Raw genomic sequence first — 27420 nt, 5'->3', positions numbered from 1 at the left:
AGGGGTACAGGGAAGCTGGAAAGCAGGGGTGCAGGAAAGCAGGAGTGCAGGGGTGCAGGGAAGCTAGAAAGCAGGGGTGTAGGGGTACGTGGAAGTGGGGTGAAGGGGTGCAGGGAAGCTGGAAAGCAGGGGTGCAGGGAAGCAGGGTGCAGGGTGTAGGGAATCTGGAAAGCAGGGGTACAGGGGTGCACAGAAGTGGGGTGCTGGGGTGCAGGGAAGCAGGGTGAGGGGTGCAGGGAAACAGGAAAGCAGGAGTGCAGGGAAGCGGGGTGAAGGATGCAGGGGTGCAGGGAAACAGGAAAGCAGGGTTGCAGGGAAGCAGGATGAAGGGGTGCAGGGAAGCGGGAAAGCAGGGGTGCAGGGAAGCGGGGGTGCAGGAGTATAGGGGGCAGCAAAGGTGCCAGACCCAGCAGTAGAATTTGACGGTGGTACTGGCCTCTGAAAGGGGGTAGTTTAGGCCAAGTCTCCTGCCCCTCACTGCCCACTGCCAACATCTGGGTCCCCCTCCAGAGGCCTGCATGGAAGCCTGTGGTGGGGAGACGGGGGAGGAGGGAGGTGGTAGAAACCAGGACCCCCTGCACTAACAACTGGACCCACTACAGGCCCCCCCCAAAGTACCCATATTTCAAAAGAGTCTGTCTAACAATACCCTAAACAGTTTAAGTAATAATCCGTCCATTTCCAGACATAACCATCCAGAAATTCTCTGGCCAGTAAGATGACCCCATCAAACCGGCATAATTCCTGCCCAGGGCAAAGCTCAGTGTTATAGGTAACTTGGGTGGCCTCGTGGCAGCTCGTCGAAATATTAAATATAGTTTGAGAACACTTCCTGGCTGTTCTGGAACTGGGTCTGGCTTGTTCAGACCTATTTTTCCAGGGAAGCTGGCACATGAAGGGCCTCAATAAATATTTGTGGAATGAATGAATGAATGAATGATCCCCAGGAAGCTCTTCATAGTCCTTTCAGGGTCTGGAAACTCCAGATTCCTCATCCAGGACTTCTCAGCAAAATATGCCATGAGTTTACAGTGTCATTGATTCTGTCATGGTCACAGAGAGGCACACAGGTACACACACACACACACACACACACACACACGATATGACCAGGTGCGTGTGTGCAGGGGACACACACACACACACACACACACACACAGGAACAGTGCCGGGGGCTGTGAGAGCAATGGTAGCAGAACTGTGGATCCCAATTAAAATCAGAGTTGAAAAGGGAAGAGAATTTATCGGCAAAACTGCAAAGCCACAGAGAGGTCACCGAAAAAGCCCCTAAACTTGTTTGCAAAAAATATGCAATTATGCATTAACCATTCTGTGATAATTGCACTGAGCACTTCTTTTTAATCGCCTCACTGTTAACCACTCAGAGGAAGAAAGGAAGCCCTCTGTGCCCAGAGGAAAGAGAGCAGGATGTGGAGGACCAGATCATCGATTAAATTCTTGCCTCTCAGCTCACTCCTGATGGTATGATCAAGCCTCAGTCTTCTCCTCTGAAAAAATGAGGATCAGAGTGCCCATTGCTCAGAAGAGGATGAGAGCACCTAAGCTAAGGCTTCCAGAACAGTGCCAGGCATCCAGCAGCCCATACACATTGGTGGTTCAGGTTCTAACAGGAATCACAAACCCCTCTCTGATGCCTTTACAACAAGGCTTATGGGACCCAGTAACTTCTTTGGGCAAACTGTAGGCACATCTACCCACCTAAAGCCTCCTCCCCCCCCCCCCCCCCAGTTTGCCTTGGGAAAAGAGGTTTCCAAAAGATGCCAGGAACATCTGAGAAAGAGTCTCTCCAAAATAACAGCTTTAGCTAACTCTGGGTCTGGCAGTGTGTCATTCTTTAAAAAGAAAAATAAATAACTTCCTTCCTGAGACGAAGTTATTTTATTTTCTCTATTCACATTTCCTGGCTACTCTCCTGGTTCAGACTGTTTGAGGAGTCCTTAGGAATTAGCAACTCAGAGAGCAGTAAGGAGCAAGAAATAAAACTCTCGAGGTTCTCCTGTTCTCCAGGAATCATGCTATATCACATCGAAGATTACAGCTTCTAAGCCTCATTTTAGAGAGTTGTCTCATCTCTAAAATAGGAGAATGAAAGTAACTCTCTCATTTGCACCCGACACTTAATAATCATCCAATAATTTTTGCTGTAATTATTATTCATAATTCTCACAACAACAGAGATCATTTGCAAGTAAAGGCTCAGAGAGGGCAAGTAACCTGCCCGAGGACACACAGCTGGCAAAGCAACCAAGGTGGGATTTGAACCCAGGAAGCCAGAGCATCACCACCCTGTGCTGCTTCTACCTGGTAAGTGTCCATTCATCGGCTTCTATTAAACTCCAGGGACCTGAGCCCAGGCAAGAGGTCTAGGAATAGTGGCTTGGGATTTTCCATGGTGGATGGCCAGGAGCACACAAATACTCGTGTGTGCAAGGTGATCAGAACCAGGGGGATCTTAAGAACTACATTTTGCAGATGGAGAAATGAGGCCCAAGAAGAAACAAAGCCAAAAGTTCCTCCGAGACTCCAACCACAGTCTCTGGTCTTCAAGCACTCGGCTCTAAAGCTCATGAATGAGATCTTTGTCCCTCCACTGCAGTCTGGCAGAGCTCGAGTCACGAGCCACCATGCACCAGATGAGTGAGCTTGAGGGGCTTCCTTAGCCTCTCTGTGCCTCAGTTTCCCCATCTGTAGAATGGGGATGAAAAGTAACTTGCCAGGTTACTGTGAGAAATAGCACTACTTAAAAAACACCGGCAATGTTCTGGGCCCCCCCCATAAAGTTTAGTCTAATCTGATTTAGGTTTTGTGGGGGTCGGGGGAGGATTACTCTTGTGTGATTTCCAAATCAGGTGACTGCGCCCCACTCCTTGCTGGAGAACCACTTCAACGCGATCCATCTTTGCCTTAGAATCGATACCTTCCCTTGGCAGAGGATGTCCGGGCATTGGAGAGAGTGGGCTGGTGTCACGGCTCACCTCCTCTTGGCCTGCCCTTCCCAGGCTTCCCTCTCTGCTTCCTCCTTCCCGTCTTGCCGCCCCATTTTTCTCACCAGCAAAGACCTTTTCTCTCCAGGCCCACGGCACAAACCCTGCACTTCCAAAGGAAGCAAGCGCTGAATAGATTTAGCAGGTTCTGATAAATGTCACGTTTATTTTGGTGCCAATGGAGTCACTGCATTTTAATGAAGACCCCACCCCACCCCCTGCCCCAGATGTTGGCGCTGGTGGGAACACCACATGCTCTGCTGCCCCCTGGCACGTGAGGTTCCAATGAGCTGGCACTGGAAGGGGATGCCGGGTTTGGCCTCCCTGGCCCAGAGACGCTCCTTCTGGGGGCTCACTTTGCCAGCCAGCACCTCTCAAGCCTCTTTCCCGACCTCAGTTTCCTCATCTGAGGATGATGCACGCCAGTGCTCCTGGCTGGGGGCTGGGTGCCGTGGAGATGCTCAGGGCCTGGTTGTTGGTTTTAATGGATTCCAAAACTCTAGGCCCAGGGACCGGGTGGAGAACTGTTGGCTGGAAAAGCGCGACACAGGAGGGGCTGAACCGGCAGCTGAGCAGGCAATTTCCTATGCCAAAGAGTGAGAGCCACGGGGGCGTCTGGGTGGCTCAGTCGGTTAAGTGTCTCACTTTGGCTCAGGTCATGATCTCACTGTTTGTGAGTTCGAGCCCCGCGTCGGGCTCTGTGCTTAGCGCTCGGAGCCTGGAGCCTGCTTCAGATTCTGTGTCTCCCTCTCTCTCTGCCCCTCCCCAGCTCTCTCTCTCTCTCTCTCTCTCTCTCTCTCTCATCTCTCAATATTAAAATTAAAAAGTAAAAAGAGTGAGAGCCACAGATTGGGCCCCTTCTCCTCAAGGCCCCACCCAGAAGGAGGACCCTGGCCGGGGAGGGAGCAGGGTGCTGGGAAGGGCAGGCCTTCCTTTCCTCCCAGTTCAAAGTGACCGGAGGAAGGGACAGCAGAGCCACAGACCTGGCCCCACCATCTCCCCCACCCTGCGCCCTGCCCTCCTTGCAGCCACCCCCACACCCTTGGGGCTGGAGAGCTCACAAAGGTGATGGGTTGGCATTCAGAAGCAGCCCCTTGAGAACTGCTCCCACACACACCGTAAAAGAAAACCCACCCTTTCTCTGCATTTTGCTGAGCCTAGGTGTTCTCCGGGTTCCTATTGTCCGTGGGTTTTATGCTCCAGAAGCTGTTTTGCATTAGTATCAGGAGCCAAAGCCTGCATGAAAACGCCATACGGTTGGGCAAGAGGGAAGGAGTGTGCGAGGGGCAGTGTCAGAGGGAAACACCAGCGAACAGTGCCTGGCACCTCCGTAAGAAACCAGATGTTGGGGCGCCTGGGTGGCGCAGTCGGTTAAGCGTCCGACTTCAGCCAGGTCACGATCTCGCGGTCCGTGAGTTCGAGCCCCGCGTCAGGCTCTGGGCTGATGGCTCAGAGCCTGGAGCCTGTTTCCGATTCTGTGTCTCCCTCTCTCTCTGCCCCTCCCCCGTTCATGCTCTGTCTCTCTCTGTCCCAAAAATAAATAAAAAACGTTGAAAAAAAAATTAAAAAAAAGAAACCAGATGTCATGGTTTGGGCCCCCTGGAAGCAGACCCCGACACAAAGATTCCAGGGTACGTGGGGTATTTAGGAAGCATGAGTCAGGGAGGGAAAGTGAGCCCGGGAAGGGAGGAGAGGCAAGGAAGGGTGCATGGTCAAGAAACTTAGTGCCCAGGGAACTTGGCGGGGGGGGGGCCCTGAAGAGCATGCAATTCTAAGTTATTCCACCCGAGGAACTGTCTGAGGGCATTAGTTCCAAATCTCTCTGACCCACCCTCAAGCAATCTATAAAAGGGCCTGGGGCGATGGCCAGTTATTATAACACGAGTTACTATGTTCATTTCAGAAGTAAGGTCACAGAGGCTCAGAGAGGCCAAGAGCTCAGTCCAGCCTCACATAGCTGGGCAGCTGCTGTGAAATAAAAGTTACTTATCTTCTGAGTCCCAGCTTGCACGCACCTACTCCCTAAAACTCGTGACTGCCAGCCCCGTCCCCGCAGAAATCCTGGTTCCCACGGCTTCACATCTGCACTTCACTTAGGACGCTCGTCAAGCTGCGTTGTAACGACCCTCCACCCGTCCGTGTCCTCTGACGCACTGAGAGCCATATGTAAAGTACCCAGCATATGACAGGTCTGGCAAAGGCTTGTTCCCTCTCCTCCAAGCTCCCTCCGACCTCATATCGCCAAAAGCGGGCCGTGTGTGTGAGACACATAAACGCTTCACTGAATTGCATTAAACCACCAAGTAACTCGAGAAACAAAATTGTCCTCAGTGTTCGTACCAGAGGAAGAGTTTCTCTAGATCTGAAGGTACGAGAAAAAGACAGGGAGTAAATCAATGCAGAAAGAACCTTCCAGGTAGAGGCAACCAGCTCTACAAAGGCAGGTTTTGAGGGAACCCCAAATAATTGTGTATATGTGAGTGAGAAGTATACACTCACTGAGAAGTGAGCAGAGGCCAGACCATGCGGATTTCCAGGCTGAGGAATAGCATTGCTATAATGTGCACAGAGAAGGACTTTGTTCCCAAAGCGCCAATAGGCCCGGATAAGCCATTAGGACTTAGGATGGGAGAGGGTGCTTCTGGCCAGAGCCATTACCAAAGCTCAGGAGAGAGGCAGTGCATTATGGGCAGGTGATAAGACCAAAGCTGCAAGGTCCTGCGATCACTGACCACTGCAAGGACACTGGGGAGGACAAACCTCCCACAGGCCATGTTCTAGGAGGTGAGGGGAAAAATTAGAACCATTTCCTAGTCACCCAGGGCTCAAAGAAACAGGAACTAAGGACCAATGAAACATTAGAGCCCGTGAAACAGAATCTCCTAAAGGAGGAAATCCGCTCTCTGCCAGAACCCCAGGGAGGACCCTACATCACTGGAAACAAAGGCAAAGGACCCAGCGTAGCTTTGCTCCCAATGCTGTATCTACAAATAGCAAAGACAAATCAAAAGCACGGGGAGAAACAAAGTAAAATATAATAATACATTCGCTTTATTTTTCCACCAATCAGGTGATGCCTTTTCATTGTAGAAGATTTGGAATATACTGAAAACACAGCGAAGAAAATAAAAATCACGTGTAATTCCCTCCGTTTATTTTCTTCTATGCTTTTTCCAGCCACTGCATATCACATAACCGTGTTTCTCTAGAACTGGGAGTAGGACACAGACACAGTTTTACTGGCTGCTTTTGCCACTGAACAATATATCACAAACATTGTATCTGTCGTGACTAACATATTTTTTTTTCAACGTTTATTTATTGTCGTGACTAACATATTAAGAGTTGCATGTTTCAATATTATCTGGTTTGTTCAATCCACTATTTGCTGGACATTTTGATTATTTCCAGTTTTTCACTACGGTCTGCAACAGTGCCACAGACCTTCTTCCACAAACAACTATTCCTTAGGGTGCATTTCCGAAGGCAAGATTCCTAGGTCAAAGGAGATGAATATTTCTAGGGCTTACGGCACTTGCCTCGAAGTGGCCCTTTAGAGGACTTCTGTCCCCATGGAGAAGATAGGCCAGGCCTGTGCTGGTCAGTGTAGGACCACAGGCCATACATGACTACTTACACTTAAATTAATTAAAATTACATCGAGTTACAAAGTCCTCAGGCTCACTAGCCTCATCTCAAGTGCTCGATAATCACATGTGCTAGTGATAACCAGGTTGAACAGCACAAATACAGAACATTTCCACCAATGCAGAAAGTTCTATTAGATGGTGTCACCCTAGACTACAGGGAAGACAAAAAGGCAATCCACGAAATAAGTAAGTCAATTATACAGTATGTTACAGAGTGATACAAGCCATAGAAAAAGATAAGGCCCAGTAAGAGGGCTAGGGAATTTCGGAGTGGGAAGGGTTTGTCATTTGGATAAGATAGTCAAGGAAGGCGTCTCTGATAAAATGACATTTTTTTTAAAGTTTATTTATTTTGTGTGAGAGAGAGAGCCAGTTGGGGGCGGGGGGTGTTCAGAGAGAGAGAGAGAAAGAGAGAGACTCTCCAAGCAGACTCCATGGACTCCATGCTGTCAGCACAGAGCCCGACACAGGGCTCAATCCTACAAACTGTGAAATCATGACCTGAGCCGAGATCAACAGTTGAATGCGTAACCGACTGAGCCATCCAGGCGCCCCAATAAAATGATATTTTAACTTCAGCGCATAGGAAGAGAAGACACAAACCATGTAGATTATCTGAGAGAAGAGTATTCTGGACAAAGGGGAAAGCAAATGCAAAGGCCCTGAGGTCAGCGTATGCCTCGTGAGTTCAAGGAAGAGCAAGGAGGCCAATCCGGCTGGAGTAGACTGAGAAGTTTAGAAAGAAATAGATGAGATCAATGAGGGATTCTGAAAGATCACGTGGGTTCTTACAAAGCCATTAAAGGACACTGACTTGTACTCTGAGTGAGACGGGGAACCACTGGAGGATTTTGAGTAGAAGGAAGATACCATCTGACATTTTTAAAAAGCACTCTGCTAAGTTAAGGACAGATCTGGGGAGGAGACAAGAGAGCAGGAGCTAGGAGACGCACAGGGAGACTGAGGCAGAAATTCAGCGGCGGAGGGGGGTAGCCAGGGGCGATGGCTGGAGCCCAGGTGATGGACGTGGGGAAAGTGACCGCATTCTGGACAGGGCTTGAGGCTGGAGCCCACAGGATTGGTAGGCAAACAGTCCTCAGCTACAGAAAAAGATTACAGGGAGGAGGGTATCAGCGGTGATTCTAGAGAGGCAGCCCCTCTCAGAAGGTGACCTGGGAGCCTTGGTCTGAGATCTGAGCAGGAGCTCCTTTGGTGACGACTATACCAATTCCTTGTCCAGTCATCTACAGCCTCCTGACAACAAGGAGAAGGAAGGGAAGTGAGTGGTGGCCGCTTTCCCCCGGGAAGAGGAGAAACTTTGCCGCAAAGAGCTGGAAACAGCCCAAAGAGCCGTGTATGTATCTGCAACCCAAACAGCTTTGCTGTTATGGGTCTGTTTGTCATAGATCAGTTAGTGGGTAGATTGCTTCAGCTGGAAATGGAGATTTAGACAATGCCAGAGCGGATAATGGTGCCCGCACGCTGCCAGGCGCTAATCAGGACTCGGCAACGATGCTGCTGTGCCGATGGAAGTGTGAGCATTTGGAGTTATTACTCAAGGCTTGTCTCTGCAATTAGATGATTGCATAACCTTAATATGATCAATCCTGCCGGATGTGAATTGTGCAGCTGTAACCACAAAATAAGGTGGCATTTCTGTTTTCTTGTTGAACGCAAACATTATATATGCGCAAGTCATAATTTTATAACGGTTGCTTTTGGCAAGAAAGAGCTTTGTCAGTCAGAAGACGCAGTTGAGAAAAGAAAATATGTGTGTATGGGGGGGGGCACTCGCATGCCATGCAAGAGCTTAAAGAGACAGTCCTAATGTCAGGCTTCGTCTTGGGAAATATTGCTCTGCGGGTTTAGCTTCTTCTCTTGTTCCCTTTGTACACGTTGATTTTGAGGCCAGGAAGTTGGGAAACTTGGAGCCCCTCTGGAGCCCTCCCGGGACAACACAGCTTTGCTCTCACACATGCACCACATTGAGAGTCACAGGGAATCAGCTGGATATTCATCAGCAATTGCACGTTACACCCCGTTCATCAAGCCTCATTGTTCGGTGGGGACGTGAGCTACGACTTAGGCTCTTCCGATTCGAGATCCTTGCAGAAATCTTAGCCCAGCCCCCCGGGGGCCCAGCTCGAGGGACTGCAGGGACACAGCCCTCAAATGCCCTCTCCACCTCACCGGCTCAGGGGGCCTAGAGCGAGCGGTGACAAACCAATGTGGAGACCAATGTTGGGGATCTCCAGGTGTCTCCTCTGTCTCTGGCCCCATCCTCCAGGGACACAGAATCCAGAGGAAGGAAAAAGCCTGGAGGTCAGGAGTTGTTCTGTGTTGGGTCAAGGCTCCGCACGAGCCAGGAGGATGAGACAGAGAGAAGGAGATGGGATGGGAGCAAGGGCGCACAGAGACGGGTTAAAGAAAAAAGCAGCGGGAAGGGGTGTCAGAAGACGAACCCCGGGGGCCAAGTGAGTGCCTAAGAGGTGGGGGTGGGGGTGCTGAACGACAGTATCTGACCCGGGGTTTTAATGTCATGACAGGAACGAACAACAAAGCCAAGTGTGCAGGCTGGCTGCGGTCCCTGGGGAACGGACGCAGAGGTGCAGACCATCATGCAGGAGGTCTCTCGGGGCAGGGTGGAGGGGGGATGAGCGTGCCTGGGGCCAATGCCCGTGGGGAAGGGCAGGTGGGCACAGGGAGAGATGGGTGGTGATGAGTCCCAACCACACGCCCTCAGCTGGCCTCAGGGGAGAGCTCCGAGGCCGGGAACCCCCTTCAGCGTTGTTCTAAGCTGGGCACAGGGGCCATGCCTTAACACCCTGCACTGACCAGCCCCCCCCCCCATGCGGGCGGCTCCAGGAGGGACACGTGACCAGCCGGGGAAATTCCTGAAGACGGCTGACAGTGGAGAGCTACCAGCTGCCAACCTCCCGGCGGCCGGAGGAATAGAGCCTTCGGCCCCGGACGAGGGGCCAACACCAAGTAAGGAGTCTGAGAGTATTACAAACTAAAGCCGGGCGGAAGCCAGAGACTGTCCTGAGGTGACAAAGAATCAGGTGTGGGCCAGGGCGCAGGTGTTAATTAACGAAGTGTGAGCCAATGAGCTGCTTGCTGCTTCCAGGACAGACGCAGGCTCACCTGGGGTCCCCCAATTTCAAGCTCCAACTCCCCCCCAAGCCACCACCTATCTTAGACCTTTGCAAATGGCCAAGCGGGTGGAAGCAAAAGACTAGAAGGGCAGGCACCTGAGGAGCACGCCCCTCCCACAACACGACCAGCATGATCATCTGGCAGCTCATGTTTGCAGAGCACCCAAGGTATGCTGTCCTCACCAGCCTTGAAGACAGGCTTAGGAGCGGGGCACCCGGGTGGCTCAGTTAAGCGTCCGACTTCGGCTCAGGTCATGATCTTGTGGTTCCTGAGTTTGAGGCCGTGTCTGGTAGAGCCTGGAGCCTGCTTCAGATTCTGTGTCTCCCTCTCTCTCTGCCCCTCCCCTGCTCATGATCTCTCTCTCTCTCTCTCTCTCTCTCTCTCTCTCTCAAAAATAAACATTTAAAAAAAGGCTCGTAAGCAACCCCACAAAGATCACTGGAGTCAGAGGCAAGGCTGGGTTTCCCCGTAGCCAGTGAGTCCTCATCCTCCACCTCCAACCCACACCTCTCTCCTGAGTGCCACATCCACACACTCGTTCCCCCATAAACACCTCTGCTCGGACGTCCACAGGACACCCAGACTCACGCGTCCTATGTCACCCTCGTTGCCTGTCCTCAAACCTGGGTGCCGTTTTCTGTTCCGGATTTCAGTAAATGGCGTGACATCCACCCATTTGGACAGGGCAAAGCACATCATATCTGGCTCCTGGCGCCCCTCAAACCCTACGTCCAACGGGTCCTGTGGGGTCTACCTCCTTCCCAAGTCCAGAACCCACATCCCTCCCTGCCTGTCACTCTACCCTCTGTAAGCCCCCTTGTCTCCAGGAAGCAATTCTCCCAGTTAAATCTTCCTGCCCCCAAACTTGCCCGCCTCCCAATACCTCCTCTTTGTATATCCAGAGGATCTTCCTAAAACGTGAACGTGATCACAACTCTCCTTCGCTTAAAACCCTTCTCCATCTGCCCCACTGCCTTCAAGATAAAGTCTGCATGCCTTTGCACATCAAAAACTCTTCCCGGGGCACCTGGGTGGCTCAGTCGGCTAAGCATCCGACTTCAGCTCAGGTCATGATCTCACAGTTCGTGAGTTCGAGCCCCGCGTCGGGCTCTGTGCTGACGGCTCAGAGCCTGGAGCCTGTTTCAGATTCTGTGTCTCCCTCTCCCTCTGACCCTCCCCCGTTCATGCTCTGTCTCTCTCTGTCTCAATTAAAAAAAAAAAAAAACTCTTCCCGATCTTTTTTGTGGCTCCCATGTCTATATGAAGTCCCATCTCTAGATATTCTCTCTCTCCCTCTCTCCCTCTTCTCTCCTTCACTTTCCCTCTCTCTCTCCCTCTCTCCAGCCCTCCTTCTTTCCCCATATCTCCCTCTCTCTCCCCCTCTCTTCCCTCCCTCTCTCCTCTTTCTCTCTCTCCCCATCTTCCTCTCTCTCTCTCTCTCTCTCTCCTTCTCACCTGCACACACACCCCTACACCTACAGTTACACTCCACATTGGTGCTGCTCAGTGCAGAGTCATTAGTCACACAGAGCTATTGGGCACTTTCGAGTGTGCCTAACTCAAATTGAGATATGCTAATATTTGGGTTAATTAGCATTAATATTTGGTTAATTAATTGGTTTTACCTGTTTCTTTTCACTTTGTAAATGTGGCTGCTAGAAACTTTTAAGTCACACACATGGTCTGCCTTCTGTTTCCGTGAGACAGGGCTGCACGAGCCCCTTGGGGATGGAAGGAACACCCTCCCATCCACCAATTCCTAGGACTTTTCTCAGCTCAGGAGGCAGAGAACATGTCCCATCTACGCAATTCAACTGACCTAAAGCAAAGGAAACTGTCAGTCAGAGTCTCACCCTCTGTCTTAAAGTGGTAGTCAGCAGGGGGGTCCCCCTCTCTCGGGTACCGGTAAGCCCTAGGCAGGTGTCGGGGGGGGGCGGGTGGCATCTCTCAGGTACCAGTAAGCCCTGGGCAGACCAACCACAGAAGAACCGGGGTTCTGCACACAGCGCCAAGGACTATCCCCCGCTGTGAGAGGAAAAACCAGCCAGTCTGACTCTGAGAGCCACTGATCAGTGAGTGCCACACGGTGTGGGTTCGGATAGCATGGTGGGGAAGGGATCTACCCCCACAGGTCAGAGGGATGGGGTCACCCCAACATGGGGAGTAGCTGTTACTGGGCTCCAGAAAGGACTAAACAGAATGGCTTTCTCCAAGGCAGAAGGAAGAATGGACCTTAAGAAAGGGAGCGAGGTTCACAACCCCCTCTGAGCACCTGTTTTATTGTTGCTATTCTTTCTGGGGCTCCCTGAACAGCCATACGCCACGGAGTTCTGAATGTTTCCTATCAGCTACCATCCACACTGCAATAATGTCTACCTCACGCGAACAGCCTTGCATGGCAGGAACCGGGGGGGGGGGGGGGGAGGCGGGGGGCGGAGGCAGGAGAGGGAAGTATGGTCTCCCCCTCATGCTACTTCCGAGGGGCAGCCTCACACTGATGGGGCCAGGCCTCCCAGGGCTCCCGGAATGAGCAGATGTCCACGGGGGCACTGGGAGCAGCCAGGAGGAGCACTGAGCAAGGAGCTGAAAAGTGGTGAAGAGGTTCAGGAGCAGCTGTGAGACAACTGCCCACTTCCCCAGTCCTCTCTGGAGGAAGATGGTCCTGGAAGGGAGACTCACTCTTACCCCATCCCGCTGCCCCTTCTTTCTGGGCTTCGCGTCCCCCCCTGGCTGCTGCCACCTCACTCATCTTCGGATCTGAGTCCAGGCATCACCTCCTCCAGCAAGTCTTCACAGATGCCCTCATCCTGGGTGAGGCATCCATCCTCAGTGTTCCCATCGGCCCCATTCCCGACTCCATGGTCGCCGTCTGCCTGTTTGACTCAATTCCTCAGCCATGGACACGGCAGAAAAGGCAGGAAGCTGATGTGATTTATCCTTATCATCCAGTGCCCAGCTCAGGCTCTAACTCACAGTAGCTGCTCCGTGAATGTTTGCTGGGTAAATGAGTGGTACCAGACAGATCTCAGATACGAGAGAAGCATCCTACATGTGCCCTGTCTTCAGGCCCGTCTGAAGTTTGGCTCCCTCCTAGCTCCAAGGAACTGCCGATTTCCAGCTTGACCATCTGCACTTTCCAGAAGCAGCCCCTGCTGTCTCCAGAGCTCCAGGCCAGGAGGGGACGATGGGCACGTGTCAAGAGGCCCTATGATGAGAATTTTTCCTAATTCTCCTGTCACTTAAACAAACTGGGATCCTGATTGATAGAAGAGCCATTTTTACAAAGACTGGGAAAAATGGCTTTTAATATCAGTTTTTAAGGAAGAAAGTATGGCCCCTATAAACTGTTAAACTTCGCTTTATTGACCATAAATCTGTATTTTGCTCAATGCAAAAGTTTTTCATCTTGTACACAAAAATGCTGAAGCAGCGGCAGCTGCCGAAAACAAGAAGTTTTCTCTTACGGACAATTTATATGAAAAAGTTATTGAATTTCTGGTTAGGGAGGCCAGGCCAGGCGTCTCATGGTGCATGCTGGACACGGCCCTTTGCTGATCAATGTCAGGAGAAAATTAACCAACTGTGAGTCTATTAAGTTGTGGGCACCAGGGATTTCAAAGCCCAGAGCAAAGATGGGTTTCTCCCTAAGGACATGAACCTGAGGCTCTCTTTGCTGAAGGTGCAGCCAGCCTTTCTGCCAAAGGAGGGGAGGCAGGAGCTGGTTTGGGCGGGGGGGGAGCCCGCCAGCAACTGGGTGCTTTCCTGGTTATAGTCTCTTTCCATCCCTGGAACCACCCCAGGAGGTAGGCATCATCTGCCACCTTTTGGAAATGAGCAAATGGAAATTTAGAGAGTGTGAGAAATCCATTCAAAGCCTTGCAGCTGGGAAGTGTCAGATTAATTTCTCTGAGCCTCAGTTTCCCTGTCCATAAAATTTATCCGAAAGTACTTAGCTCAGGACTGGCATGCAGTTGGTGCTCAGAAGATGTCCGCTTTCTTGCAGAGGTCAGGGATCTGAAGCCAAGTCTGGCCGACACTAACACCCAAACTTTCTCTCCTGGAGAAATTGCCTCCTTATCAATTTCCCTGAAACCAGTTTCCTTAAGGAAGTGGGGTCGTTGGACCTCCTGGGTATACATGAGGCAAAGGAGCAATATTCTTTCTGCACAAAGGAAGCCAACACATCATGAAAAGTATGCATTTTGACAAGGAGCTAGCAGGCTCCTTAAAAGTGCCTCCTCTCAGTGCTTCAAGTGCCAGAAAATTTACCATTAGAGCTACACATTCTTGAATTAAGGCATCATCCTGTGTCAAAATGAAAATACTCCTGGTTGAGCTCACATCTGGCTGAGTGTCCAACTCTTGATTTCGGTTCAGGTCATGATCTCACAGTCAGTCATGAGATCGAGCCCTGCATCAGGTTCTGAGTTGGGTGTGGAGCTTGCTTAAGATTCTCTCTCTTTCTCTCTCTCCCTCTGGCCCTCCCAGCTGCCTCTCTCTCTCCCTCTCCCTCCCTCTCTCTCTCTCTCTCTCATAATATCAGAGCTAGAAAGAGCCCTCTGGGATTATCTAGTCCAAGAACAGCATGCAGAATACATCTAGTGAATCAAGTCCTGCTGATTGGTTGTTCCTGCCCAAAGCACTGTGTTAAGATTCTGAGGTAGGAACTAGGCTGTAGAAAAGAATGCAGTATTCCATTAGTAAGGTCTGCTGTAGGCAGGAAAGCAACTTGGCGGAGAAGCCTGTGAAAGCCTCTTCCATGGTCTCCTAACCTCCAATCTCTGCTTTCTCCTTGCCTCCTGCAACTTACCGCCTCAATAAAGCTGCCAAAGTGACCTTCCTAACACACAGATATGATCACAGTGATCCCCCAGTTCAACACCCTTTGATGCACCAGTAGGACAAAATGCAAAGCCCTTCATGACCCATCGCTGCTTCTCTCTCTAGCTTCACCTCCCACCATTTCCTTCACATGTTATACCCAGGGAGTCCTGAGCCGCTCTGACTTGCCCAAGACGCCCGGTTTTCTCACACCACCACATTTTGCACACCAGCCTACATAGAACAGTTCCTCTCAACCTACCCAAACAGCAAACTCCTATTCATTCCTCAAAACCCAACTCCAGAATGAACCCTGTGAAGCCTCTCTTAACTCCCCCAGTAGACTTACGTTCTCCTCCTCCAGTGCTGCCCATGCACCTTTTATATTCCTCCATGAAGCCCTTATTGCATTGCTGTGAGTCTCTGAAGGGCAGGGACACAATATTTAATTTTCCTCTGTGCCCTAAGCATGCAGCTTAGACCCCAGCACAACAGCAAGCAAAAATATTTGAGTGTATGAATGGATATTTGAGTGTATGAATGGATAACTTTCCTTCCCAATGCATATGCCTGTTCATCAACCTTGGAAACCGGACTGACCTTTCAAATATACACATTATTCTGCCGACAGACTCTTACTGAGGTCACTGCTAGGAGCAAGGAATTATGGAAGCAAACACAGTCTCTCCCTCATGGAGCTTGTAGTCTGGTGGGAAAGACAACTAACACACAAGAGAGAGACAAGTGCATAAGTAATTACAAATGAGGAAGGTGTGGTGGGGATTAACACAGCGCTGTGACAATAGGAAGGGTGAACCACTTAGCTGGGGTTCTGGAGAAAATAATAGGGTCAGACCTGCAGGATGCAAAGGAACCATCTGTGGAAGCTGGCGGAAAGGATCCTAAGCACACAGCACCCCAGGCCTGCAGAAGAGATCTGTGAAGTTGTCAAGTCACTAAAGAACTCAATGTGTCTGGACCTGAAATGTAACCAGAGAGGCAAGAGTGAGTAAAGGAAGGGAAGGGAAGGTTGGGCTAAGGCTGGAGAGAGGGGCAGAGGCCCAATCCTGAAAAGCCTTACCCAGGAAAAGAGGTTGGATTTTGTGCTAAAGGCAATAGGGAGCCATGGGAGGGATTTGAGCAGGAGAGTGTCAAGATCGGATTTACTTTTTAAAGAGATCACTCTGACTTTTATGTAGTAAATGGTTCATTGAGAGGACATTGCAGTCACTGGGACAAGAGATGATGTTAGCTTGGCCACAGGTGGTGGAAAGAAGTTGATGGACCCGGAGCATGTTTTGAAGAGAAAGGCAATAGGACATGATATAAGGTCTACACCCACCTGGCTCCCTTTCATACAGTTTAGCACAAAAGCCCCAAAGACAGCCTCTCATCATGTGACACTATCCCCCTCACCACCACCACCGCCACCCCCCACTGCCCCTTTGGTCTTCTGACTTTAGTCGAGACAGTTTGCTCCATCCAGCAAAAGACAAGTGGACAGGAAGCACCCAGCACCGGGATGAAATCACTCGGGTGGATGGAACCCCTGCCCAACCTGAGCCACTGGAATCACTAAGCAGAGCTGGCACAGAGTAAGCCCAAAAGCAATTGTCACATATAAAATAGAAGATGCCCCCCTTTCTAACCATACCTTGTTAGCAGTTGAACTCAAATACCAAAAATGGTGGTGTTGGGGGGTGTGGGCTTCAAAGACCTACAAGGGATGCAGAAAAAAAAGTATAGGGCAAAAGAAATTGACCACATTGGGGTAGGCCTGCTTCTCCTTCTAGGCCTTAGAGAATAGATGAAGATCTTCACGTCCAGTTTTTGAGTTGGGTGTTGAGGTCACAGACGTTTGTTTCACCACTCTGTATAGCTTGGGTATAATATATATTTATCTGTGTGCATCAAATGCTATATCTTTAAAAGGAGGAAGATAGCTTTTGAGGGAAAAAGGTGGACTTACTTCCATCTATTCAACATCCAATGAGCAAATAATGTAAAAGCTGAAGCAACATGGTTAGCAGCTTTGAGTTCATGAGCTGAGCCCTAGTAGACAGGTCAGAACAAAGGTTTGGATTCAAATTCCTGGTTCGTTTTTTCACTCAGTAAGTATTGGCTGATGCATGCTCTGTGCTAGGTGCTTAGAGCCGCCGCTGAAGAGCTTCCGGGCCAGGGGGCAAGGCTGAGCTGGAAAGAAAGCATCACTGGAGGACTTAGTGTTAAGTGCTGATTAAAGCCTGTTCCAAGCCAGCCAGGAGGGATTAGGGAAGGCTTCCCAGAGCAGATGACAAAGACACTGATCCTACAGAATGCACAGAAACCTTTCAAGGGGACAAAACAGTGGTGAGCCAGTTGGTGCCAGCTGGTGCCATTGAACCAATTATGTGTGTTCTTTCCAATTTCTCTCTGTGCATCATGTAGGTAACTTGGAATCAACTGTGTCAGGAAGAGTTACACCACCGAAATTGGCAAATGCTATAAATCAGGGTTGGGTTTTTTTCCCAGCACACCACTGGAGGTGAGCACTGACAGATCCTGGAAGACTTGTATTGTGCATGATGTGGGGCCATGGGGAAAGGTGAGGACAAAGTCAAAGGCCATGGAAGACATTCCTGGGCCAAGACTTTTGGGGTAAAAGGCAGTCTGGAGTGCGACATACCTGAGTTTGAGTCCCAGCTTTGCTACTTCCCGGAAGATGGTCCTGGCAAACATTTCACCTCTCAAAACCTCAGCTTCCCCATCAGGAATGACAATTGGGCCAGGTGCTGTAGGTAAAGTGCTTACCACCGTACCTGCTGCTTTGTGAGTGCACAACATCGATGACCTACGCTTAGGCTGTAATTTTTATTTAAGTAGGCTCTACACCCAACGTGGGGCTCGAACTCATAACCCTGAGATCAAGAGTCACATGCTCCACCGACTGAGCCAGTCAGGTGCCCCCAGGCTGTAATTTTTTATTTAGTGTTTCAAGGATAAGAAGCAAATGTTGGCAATGATTAAGGGAGAATCTTCTAATCCTACCTGCCCGTGAATAGGTACTGGTAAAAGGGCAGCTCCCGGGAAGAGAAGTGGTTTATAAAACACTCAAAATTTAAATTAAAAAAAAAAACCTCCAAATTGAAATTGTCATGTGAAAGAGGAGAAAATGGCATTCAGTAAGTATGTGTAAACTCAGCACCGATCCGTAGTGAGTTTTTAATAAATTACATAGCTTTAGTCCTTGTTTCAAGAAACTTCCTCCAGATGCCAGATCGACACGAAAACCTCAAATGGGGCAGTGCCTTTTTGAAGGTTCTCCTCACTGCCCTGTGTCAAGGGAGCTCTTTCCACTATGGCCGGTGGCAGCAAGAACCTTTCCCAACTCTGTATAAGCTGTGAGGATTATAATCCCTGCCCCTTTCCACTGATCCTTTCCCCGGCCACGGGTCGTTTCTGCACACCTGTTTACAGATCATTCATTACTCAGTCAGAGATTCAAGGGGACCCTTCTGCAGCCAAGATCTCTCTCTCTCTCTCTGTCTGTCTCTCTGTCTCTCTCTCTCTCTCTCTCTCTCACTTTTGCTTCCATGCTTGCTCTCTCTTCTCCAGTAGTTTTTTCCCTGAAAATTCTAGCAAGCTTGGTCTCCCTGAACTGCAAACCCTGTCCTGTCCACTCAGTGAGACAAGTGGGCTCCATGTGGGTTTTGCCTCTCGCCACTAACCCGGAACTCTCTCCAGCAAGGTGAGCAGAAGCCATCATACGGCTCACCTGGTTTGCTTCTCTTTTCTAAGGGAAAACCATGTACCCTCTGCCATGCGAAGTCTGGGCACTTTTCATTTATTTGGATGTTTCATTATTTAAGGCAAGAGGGTGAATTCAGTCAGATCATGACCAGAAGCAAAAATCTCCAGAAGGATGTTTTAAAGCTACAGAAAACAAGGAAAAGGGGACAGAGTGGAGATTACATGCAAAGAGCACAAAATATGTGGTCGATAAACATCTGTTGGATCAAAAGGAACAGCCACTGACTAAAGTCAATTTAAATTTTTTATTGGGAGAAACAGCCCTGCCTAGAATAGGGTGGGAAGGAAAACAGCCACATACAGTCCCTGGGGAGTGTGTGTGTGTGTGTGTGTGTGTGTGTGTGTGTGCGCGCACAGCAAGCCTGCTGAACCTGATCAGCCAAGGTCATAAGGAAAAGATGAGAGAATCGTGACCTTGGGATAAAGTCCATCAGGGAAGATAGAAACCCATGCTTCTAGAGACCAACGATCGTGAGACCTGACCAGAAAGCACAGTGCATTGTGGAAAGACCTGGTTAAGGAGATGACAGACAGCAGAGAACATTAGACCAGGAATACCAAATGCATGGCAAACTTACTGTCATTTCTTCCTCCCATAGCCAGGACACATATCACTTACCAACCACAGCTCCCGCATCACGGAGCCCACAGCTCCGCCAACCATCTCTTCACCACCTGGTCATGGCCAGCTTGGAAGTTAATAATGTTTATTTATTTTTGAGAGAGACAGAGAGACAGAGAGAGCTCGAGTGGGGGCGGGGGATAGGCAGAGAGAGAGAGGGAGACACAGAATCCGAAGCAGATTCCAGGCTCCGAGCTGTCAGCACAGAGCCCCACGTGGGGCTCGAACTCACCAACCATGAGATCATGACCTGAGCCAAAGTCGGACTTAACCGACTAAGCCACTCAGGTGCCCCAGCCAGCTTCGAAGTCAAAACCACTTTTCCTTACCAGATTCAGACACGTATATACCATTTTTGTGGCAGCCATGTTGGTGTGGTGGTGGGAAAAGAAATGTAAATATGAATTTCTAAGTAATTCCGCATGCATTCGTATATTCTCCGATAGTCCGTAAGCACACACGACGTTTACACGTGTTTACATAAATATTTACTTATCCATACAAGAGAGCTTTACCATTAAAAACCTGTTGGAATGAAATGAGGTACAAGAGAAGAGAATGCTCTGGAAAGCATAAGTGTCTGTACTTCAGAAGACCACACCATGAGTCTTCTGTCCTCTGTCCGTCTGGTTTCCTGCGAAGATTAAGGAAATCTGTGCTCTATCTCCCAGATTCCTGGTGAAAAATGATGTCTCTTCCCTCCTGATCCCACATCCAGCTGTATATAAGGTGACTGGACATCCCAGTGTGCCTGAGATGGGGACATTTGGTGCTAAAACTAGGGAAGTCCCAAGCAAACCAGGATAAGTGGTCACCCTAGATGTGGGGATGAAGGAGAGCCAGCAGTCCTGCCCACCCGCCCCCCCCCCCCCCCCGCCGCCCCGGGATACAAGCCAGAGAAAAACTAGGACCCAAGAGAGCATTCTCTTTAACACCGTCCAACCCTCCACTCCAGTTCATGGGAGCTGAGCCCCCAGATGCCCTCCCCTCCCATAGGATCCCAGAGGGGATTTCACATCATTGCCCCTCCTCCGATGCCTGTGCCCTTGCCTCCCTGCCCATCTGTGCTCCTCTGTTCCCTCCGGGTGGGTCTCCCCAACCAGTGAGTACCTTTTTCAAGTTTCCGAAAATCAGCCTGCTTCTCCCCATTTCTACCAGCCTTCTCCCTCATCTTCCTATTTTACCTTCTCCACAACACTTTTGAAACAAAGCAGAGGATGTCTTAGTCCATTCAGGCTACTTTAACAGACTACCGCAGCCCGGGTGGCTTGAAAACAAAAGAAATGTATTTCTCCCCATTCTGGGGTCTGGAAAGCCCAAGATCAAGGTGCCAGCATGGCTGCATTCTCTGATAAGGGCCCTCGTCCTGGTTCATAGCCGCTGCCTTCTCTCTGTGACTTCACATGATGGAAAGGGCTCAGGAGTTCTCTGGGAAGGCATTCATCTGCTCTCAGGGTCTAAGCACCTCCCAAAGGTCTCCTCTCCTAACACCATGATCTTTAGGAGTGAAGATTTCGACATATGAACTGGTTGCGGGGGTGGGGGAGGGAAGCACATTTATTTAGATGATGCCGAAGGATAAAGAAATGAATAAAAATTTTGAATCTGAGCATCTATTTTATAACAGACCCTGTGCTGGCTGCTTGGATACAGGGCACAAAAACAAACACATCAGGGCCCAGCCCATAAGGAGGTCAGCGCTGGGAGCACAGGGGAGAGGGGAAAGGTGGAGGACGCCTAAACAATTATACTATAATATTATACTAGCTAATATGTATGGAGAGCATACTCTTTGTAGAAGACACCGTGTAAGTCCCCACAACAGCCCTCTAGATTGACAGTCTTCATTTTCCACCTGAAGAAACCAAGATTCAGAACAGTTAAATAATTTGCTCAACCCGCTCAGTCCTAGCGAGTGATGGAGCTAAATCTGAACCTCGGCTTGCCACAAAACTCACTCTATTGTGGAAATGCAAAGGGAAGAGAATGTTCTTTCTACCTGGCAGGAGGGAGATCAGAAAGCCTTCATAGAGGAGGTGACTCTTGAGCTGTATTTTTAAGGGTGAGGAGTTCACCAGGTGGACAGGAAGAGGGAGACAGAGGCATTGATGGAACTCAATTGAGAACTCCCAATATTGAGAGGACAAGTAATATACTAGCATCACAGTTTCACCGCGGATGCATATAGGGGAGAGGTGTGCAACAGGGCAGAGAGGGGTGGAAGTCAGATCCTGAATACTGCATTGCTAAGAAGCTTGCATTTGACCCTGAAGGGACGGAAAGTCATCGAATGCTTTAGGCAGGAGAGACACACGATTGGATTTGTATTTTAGAAACACATCATGATATGGGGCGCTTGGGTGGGTCAGTCGGTTAAGCGTCTGACTTTGGTTCAGGTCATGATCTCATGATCCATGAGTTCAAGCCCCCACGTCGGGCTCTGTGCTGACAGCTCAGAGCCTGGAGCCTGCTTTGGATTCTGTGTCTTCCTTTCTCTCCTCTCTCTCTCTCTCTCTCTCTCTCTGCCCCTTCCCACCCTTTCTCAAAAATAATAAACATTTAAAAAATTTATAAAACAAAAGAAACACATCATGAGAGAGATGGAGTTGGGGTGGGCTGATCTGAAGGCTGAAACAATTATCCAAGGAAGAGATGTTGGAGAAAATGAACTAAGGCAGGGCCAGTGGGGTAAACCAGAGGTAACAAATACAAGAGAGATTTAGGAAGTCAGCCTGTCCATTGACTATTGGCTATGAGATGAATGAAGGCAGAGAGGCAGATTTAGAGGGAAAGGTGCCACCAGCCTGAGCTTGGCTATCTGGGGGACATCCAAGTGGAGATGTCCCCCAGGCATGCGCAAGAGGGTAAAAGTCAGGAAGCAGGGCAGCACTAAAACATGGACCTCAGATGAGATCCGTAGGACATCTGTGAGGTGCATTCCAGTGTCCCACCTGCAAGTGCCTCCCTATGACACAGCAAGCGGGACCCCAAGGACCTGCCTCCCCCACCACATCTCTCTCACTCTTCCAAAATGGCGCACCGAGAATGGAGTGCCTTCATGGAAGCTCCAACATCTTATTAAGAAATAAAGTCGGGGGGCTCCTGGGTGGCTCAGTTGGTTAAGCCTCTGATTCTTGGTTTCAGCTCAGGTTGTGATCTCACATTTTCTGAGTTCGAGCCCCATGTCCAGCTCTATGCTGACAGAGCAGAGCCTGCTTAAGATCCTCTCTCTCCCTCTCTCTCTGCCCTCCCCTGCTCACTCAAGCACTCTCTCTCTCTCTCAAAAATAAAAAAAATAAATTAAAAAACATTAGAAGTCAGTCACCTGGATGGCTCTTGATTTTAGCATCTGACTTGAGTTGAGCATCTGACTCTTGATTTCGATTCAGGGCATGATCCCAGGGTCGTGGGATCAAGCCCAGCATCAGGCTCTGCACTGAGCATAGAGTCTGCCTGGGACTCAATCTCTCTCTCTAAGTAAAACTAATTCATTCATTCAAAGAAAGCCAGAATCCTAGAGGCCACATCTGCGGTTTGTTCATTTCCTTTCATCCTCACACACGTTTCTAGTAGTCTCTTCGTCTGAGGAAGTAAGTCAAGGGGAATGAACAAGGACTTGGCCATTATCATATGTTGGGGACCTACCACCCTGGTCACATGGGTTAACTCCTTCAGTCCCTGCAACAGTCTCATCCCCGTTTTGCAGGCCAGAACTTCAAGGCTCGAAGAGGTTGCTAAACCTCCCTGGGGCACATAGCACATAACTTCCCAGGTACTATTGGAACTCAAATCTTTCTAGGGCCAAAGCCTTAGCCATGACTTCTTTGCTCCCACATGCGGGCCCCAAAGCACCAATGGCATGTGATGACGTCTTCACTCTCCCACAACGCAGGGGCCAAATATTCGATAGACTTGCGTGATTGTCAACTGCTTTGCCCTAGGGCAAACTTCCTTTCTCTTGAAATCATGTTCTTCCCATGAACTGATGGGTGTTAACCTCATTTTAACTTAATTGCCTCTCGAAAGCCCCTACCTCCAAAGATGGTCACCCTCTAAGGTACTGGGGGTAGGACTTCAATATAGGAATTTGGAGGGGTCACAGCTCAGCCCATAACAAAGATACCCTCTGCAAAGCACTTTGGCCACCTGTGCTCAGGAATGGGCCGTCTTTCTGGTCAGTGCCCTCTCTCAACCAGAGAGATGCCCACTGCATCTCCCTATCTGTTTTCCACCCTCTCCACCCTCTCCTCCCAAATGAGGCCATAATGGAACCATCCAGGCCTTCCAAGCTAGACCAGAAGATGGCAGATTGCAGGCTCTTTGTTCGCTGGCCTCATGGACCCTCCCGGGGCTTCCTAGCACACACCATCCCTAGTGGCACCCATGGATGCCAGAAGTCAAGGCCTTCCGTGTGGCTGTGTGGTCAGGCAGAGACGTGCTTCCACAGAGCAAAGCAGAGATGCCATCAGGGAGGAGGCTCAAGAGTCCCGAAGCTGGACTATTAGCTGATGGCAAATCGAACCATCCCTGCTGACAGGATGTCCTGAGCCCACGGGTACAAGCCAAAGCCTGCAGGTAAATCCTCCTGGCCTGATCCAGGTGAGGTGACCAAGCGATAGGTGAGGAGCTGACAGCAGGCTCCAAATCTCATGCCTCCAGACCCAGGCACCCTGATGGCTGAAGAAAGGAGAGAGAAAAATCACTCTGTGTTAGGGCTCCCTGGGAGCTGACAGCTTTTGCATACCCTCCCTCATGTGATCCTTGCGACAACCCATTTCTAAATTAAGCAGCTCAGCAGGGTGCCTGGGTGGCTCAGCTGGTTGAGCATCCACCTCTCAATTTCCGCTCAGGTCGTGATCTCACAGTTCATGAGTTTGAGCCCCACATCAGGCTCTGTGCTGATGGCGTGGAGCCTGCTTGGGATCCTCTTTCTCCTCTCTGTCTGCCCCGACCCTGCTTCTGCTCTCTCTCTCTCTCTCGCTTGCTCTCAAAATTAAGTAATTAAACGTTAAAAAAATTAAAAAAAACAAAATCAAAATTAAAAAAGCAACTCAGGAAAGCCAAATCACAAAGCTTGGAAGTTGATGGAGCAGGATTCAAATCCAAGTCTATCTGCCTCCAAAGTGTGTTCTTTCTTTACTCCACCTTCCATGAAGAACCCCTCTCCCTCATCTCTAAGGAATACAGAGGAATGTGAGGGGCTCCAGAAGTCTGGAGCATGAATATCACCACCCCCAGGGTAAGTATGGATTCTGGAAACTGTAGGCAAGAAGAGTTTGGTGACTGGGTTTGAGGAACATGCACCGAGATGTTTCTCTGTTTTCCAGCAGCTTCTGTCTCACATCAGCCCAATCTCCACCCTCCCCTGAGACAAGGGAGCTCAAAGATCAGCTCTGTGCTTGCAATGGAAGGGAGAGAAATGCGGCATGAACACAAACAGAGGCAGCAAGAGCCCTTCCTGCCGGTGCCCCCCGCCCCGCCCCCCTCACCCCTCACCCCTCACTCCAACATTCCTGCCACAAAGCAGCCAGAGGCTCTTCCCAAAATGCAGGTCTGAACACCTCACTTTTCTGCCTAAATTCTCAGTTATGATCACACTGTGGTTCAGGATAAAACCCAAACTCCTCACCCTCCAAGGCTCCTTCCCACACCCCCAAGACTCCACCCTGCTCGTCTTTGTCTGCACAAACACACACATCTGAGGGCAGGACCGTGGCCCCAGTCGCCGGCACACAGAGAAGGCGCTCGGCGAGGCCGGGTGACTGGGTAGATGGCAGAGCGAATGAACCAACAGCAGCAGAGGGTGTGAGGGGTCCTGGTTTAACTGCTCTCCAGGCCGTGACACGGGGCGGAGAGTCCTCCTTCTGTGTCTCTGGCCTAGATTCTCGGAGCGCCCCCCACCCAGCCCGCAGATGAAGACAGACAGGGAGAGATTTGGGGCCCTGAGCAGTGAGCATCACTGCCCCCCGGGGATTCCCTCAGCCTGAGTGCAACAGTGGCCGCTGGCTGCAAGAAAGGGGTGAGCCCAGGACAGAAAGGAAATGGGGGGACACAGGGCAGGCACTGGCAAGGCCCAGAAGTTCCCCATCCACATCGAGCTCTCTCAAGTTCACCAAACACCAACTCAACCTGTCGCCTGAGTTTCCCTGCCCCTGTCTCTTCGGGCCTCTTGCCCATTTTTCTCTCCGTCTTGTCCCTTCCCCGTACAAAACTGGTCTGATCTTAGAATCAAGGGCAAAGGGCGGGGATGAGGCAGTGGCATCATTTTCTCGGAGGGCAAAGCCTGGACTCTGGCCCCTCTGTCCCGCACGCTGCAAGGCCACCAGGCCGGGGTCTGTACCCACGGGGACCTTGTCTGCTGCTTCCCTCACACCAGGGTCCAGAAGTGTCTAGATCACATCAGCCGACTGGCCAAGGCAGCCGAGTTACGGGCTTCGCCTCCACAAGAACGTCCGTTTTCTCCCAAGAGGCTCGGGAGGTTGGCTGATGCCTGTCCGTGAGCCCCGGCAGCCCGGGAACGGGGAGAGGACAGACTGAAATTTCACGTTCTCAGAAACAGCAGATTCAGCAGCTGTGGCTGCTACAGGAGACACAGATCTGCACCGGCTTGATTTCTCTCGGCCTTTATCGCCATACAAAGAGCAAGAGCTATTACGCCCTGTCCGGCGGCCAAGGACTCACCTCGTCTGGCGCTGGTGAAATGATACCCTGGCCTCCAGGTCGCCAGACGCCTCCTTCCCCAACACTCACATTGCTGGGACCCTCGCCGCCCTGCCCCAGGAAAACCTGGACAGACCCCGTCCTTGCTGTCCATGGCTCCCAGAGACGAAGACCCCTCCAGAAACCGAGCAGGGTTTGGACCCCGCAGGGAAGGCTGTAATGGGGGCCAAGGGGTTCCAGAGACTGGGGTTCCACCATTTTTTGAGCACCTACTATGGGCCAGACCTTATAAAATATATACTGCGCATAAAGAATATGACCAAATCCCTAAAAAGGAAAAAGGGACGTCAACACACAATTTCTCACTCTGAGAAATAGATCCCAAGAAATACCTAGAGGAAAGACCACCTGTTCCCCAACCGTGGTGTGTCCATTTGGCAGGTGACTCGAGAATACATTTTCGGACGATTGGGAGTTGGTAGCAGGTATTGTTGGTACACCAGTCAGGTCTGCAAACATCGAAGGTTTCTTACTGCAAGTACTGAGAGGCCCTCCCGGAGCATCTTCTCTGGCCCCAAGAGCTAACTGAGATCCCCTGGCTGCAGCACCCGCTGACACCCCCACCCCAGGTAGGGCAGGCCAGAAGCACTGGGGGAATGAATGCCCTCCCACTCAGACCAGCCCTCAGCAGTGATGGAGGAGAGTTCCCTCCCTTTCCGGGGTGGTGGGGCAATGTGGAGGTGGTCTCCCAGAGGCCCCAGCAGGGTCGTGCCCCAGTTGCCCAAAGCAACAACGTGCTCATCAGTGCACCCCATATCGGCTTCCCTTCCCCTTGTTCACACACAACCCCCACCAGTGCTTCCTGGGATCACCTCCCAAGGCAACCTCTTACAGCCGAATCCTTATCTCAAGGGCAGCTTTGAGAGGACTCCAGCCTAAAGCGGCATTCAAAGCCTTCCCCACATCCTGGTCTCCACCCACGAGTTCCTGCTTGGCCTCCCAGAAGCCCTCTGCCCAAGCTGGCTCCCTCCTCCTCCTCCAGCACACGGCGCCTTGGCCCAGACTATGGATCCAACCTGGAGCCTCCGTCCCAACCCTCCCCCCGCCATTCCCTGATGCTGCCCCCAAAGAATTCTTTATTTCTTCCAAGACAAATTTGAGTTCTGTCTCTTCCACAAAGCCATTCCAGCCACAGCGGTCCTGGGGGCGTAATGCAGGTGTCTGTATGTATTCATACGTGTGCACGCGTCGCCTCTCCTCCTTCCCTGCCTTCCGAGGGGAACTCGGTTACAGACCAAACCCTTGAACCCTTGCTGTGTAAACTGAAGAAAGGGCACGGGGTGGAGGACCAAAACATACTAAGGAACAGATTTCTCTACCTTTGAAATCCTTTCTTGAGTTAGAGAAAAGGATAGATTCAGGGGGTGGGGAGAGAAGGGGCAGGAGCCAGCAAGGGCTCAGTTAGAGGGCTTGGGGGGGGGCGGGGAGGGGTAGCAAGAGAAGTAGAGGAAGGGGGGAGGGGGAGAAAAGAGAGGAGGGGAGAGGAGAACACAAAGGACAGGAGGAAGAGGAGAAAGCAGGGCATACTCTCTGCCTGAAATGATTGACCACTGGGGAGGAAACAAATAATTCTTCCTTTTTTTTTCCATTTTAAGTTTTGTGTCCTGTGAAGCAAACCTTTCTTTGTTATTTTTTTTTCAGGCTTCCATAAAAAGAT

The sequence above is a fragment of the Prionailurus viverrinus genome, chromosome A3 (genome assembly GCF_022837055.1).
Source record: "Prionailurus viverrinus isolate Anna chromosome A3, UM_Priviv_1.0, whole genome shotgun sequence".
Lineage (NCBI taxonomy): Eukaryota > Metazoa > Chordata > Mammalia > Carnivora > Felidae > Prionailurus > Prionailurus viverrinus.
This window is presented reverse-complemented; position numbering follows the sequence as displayed.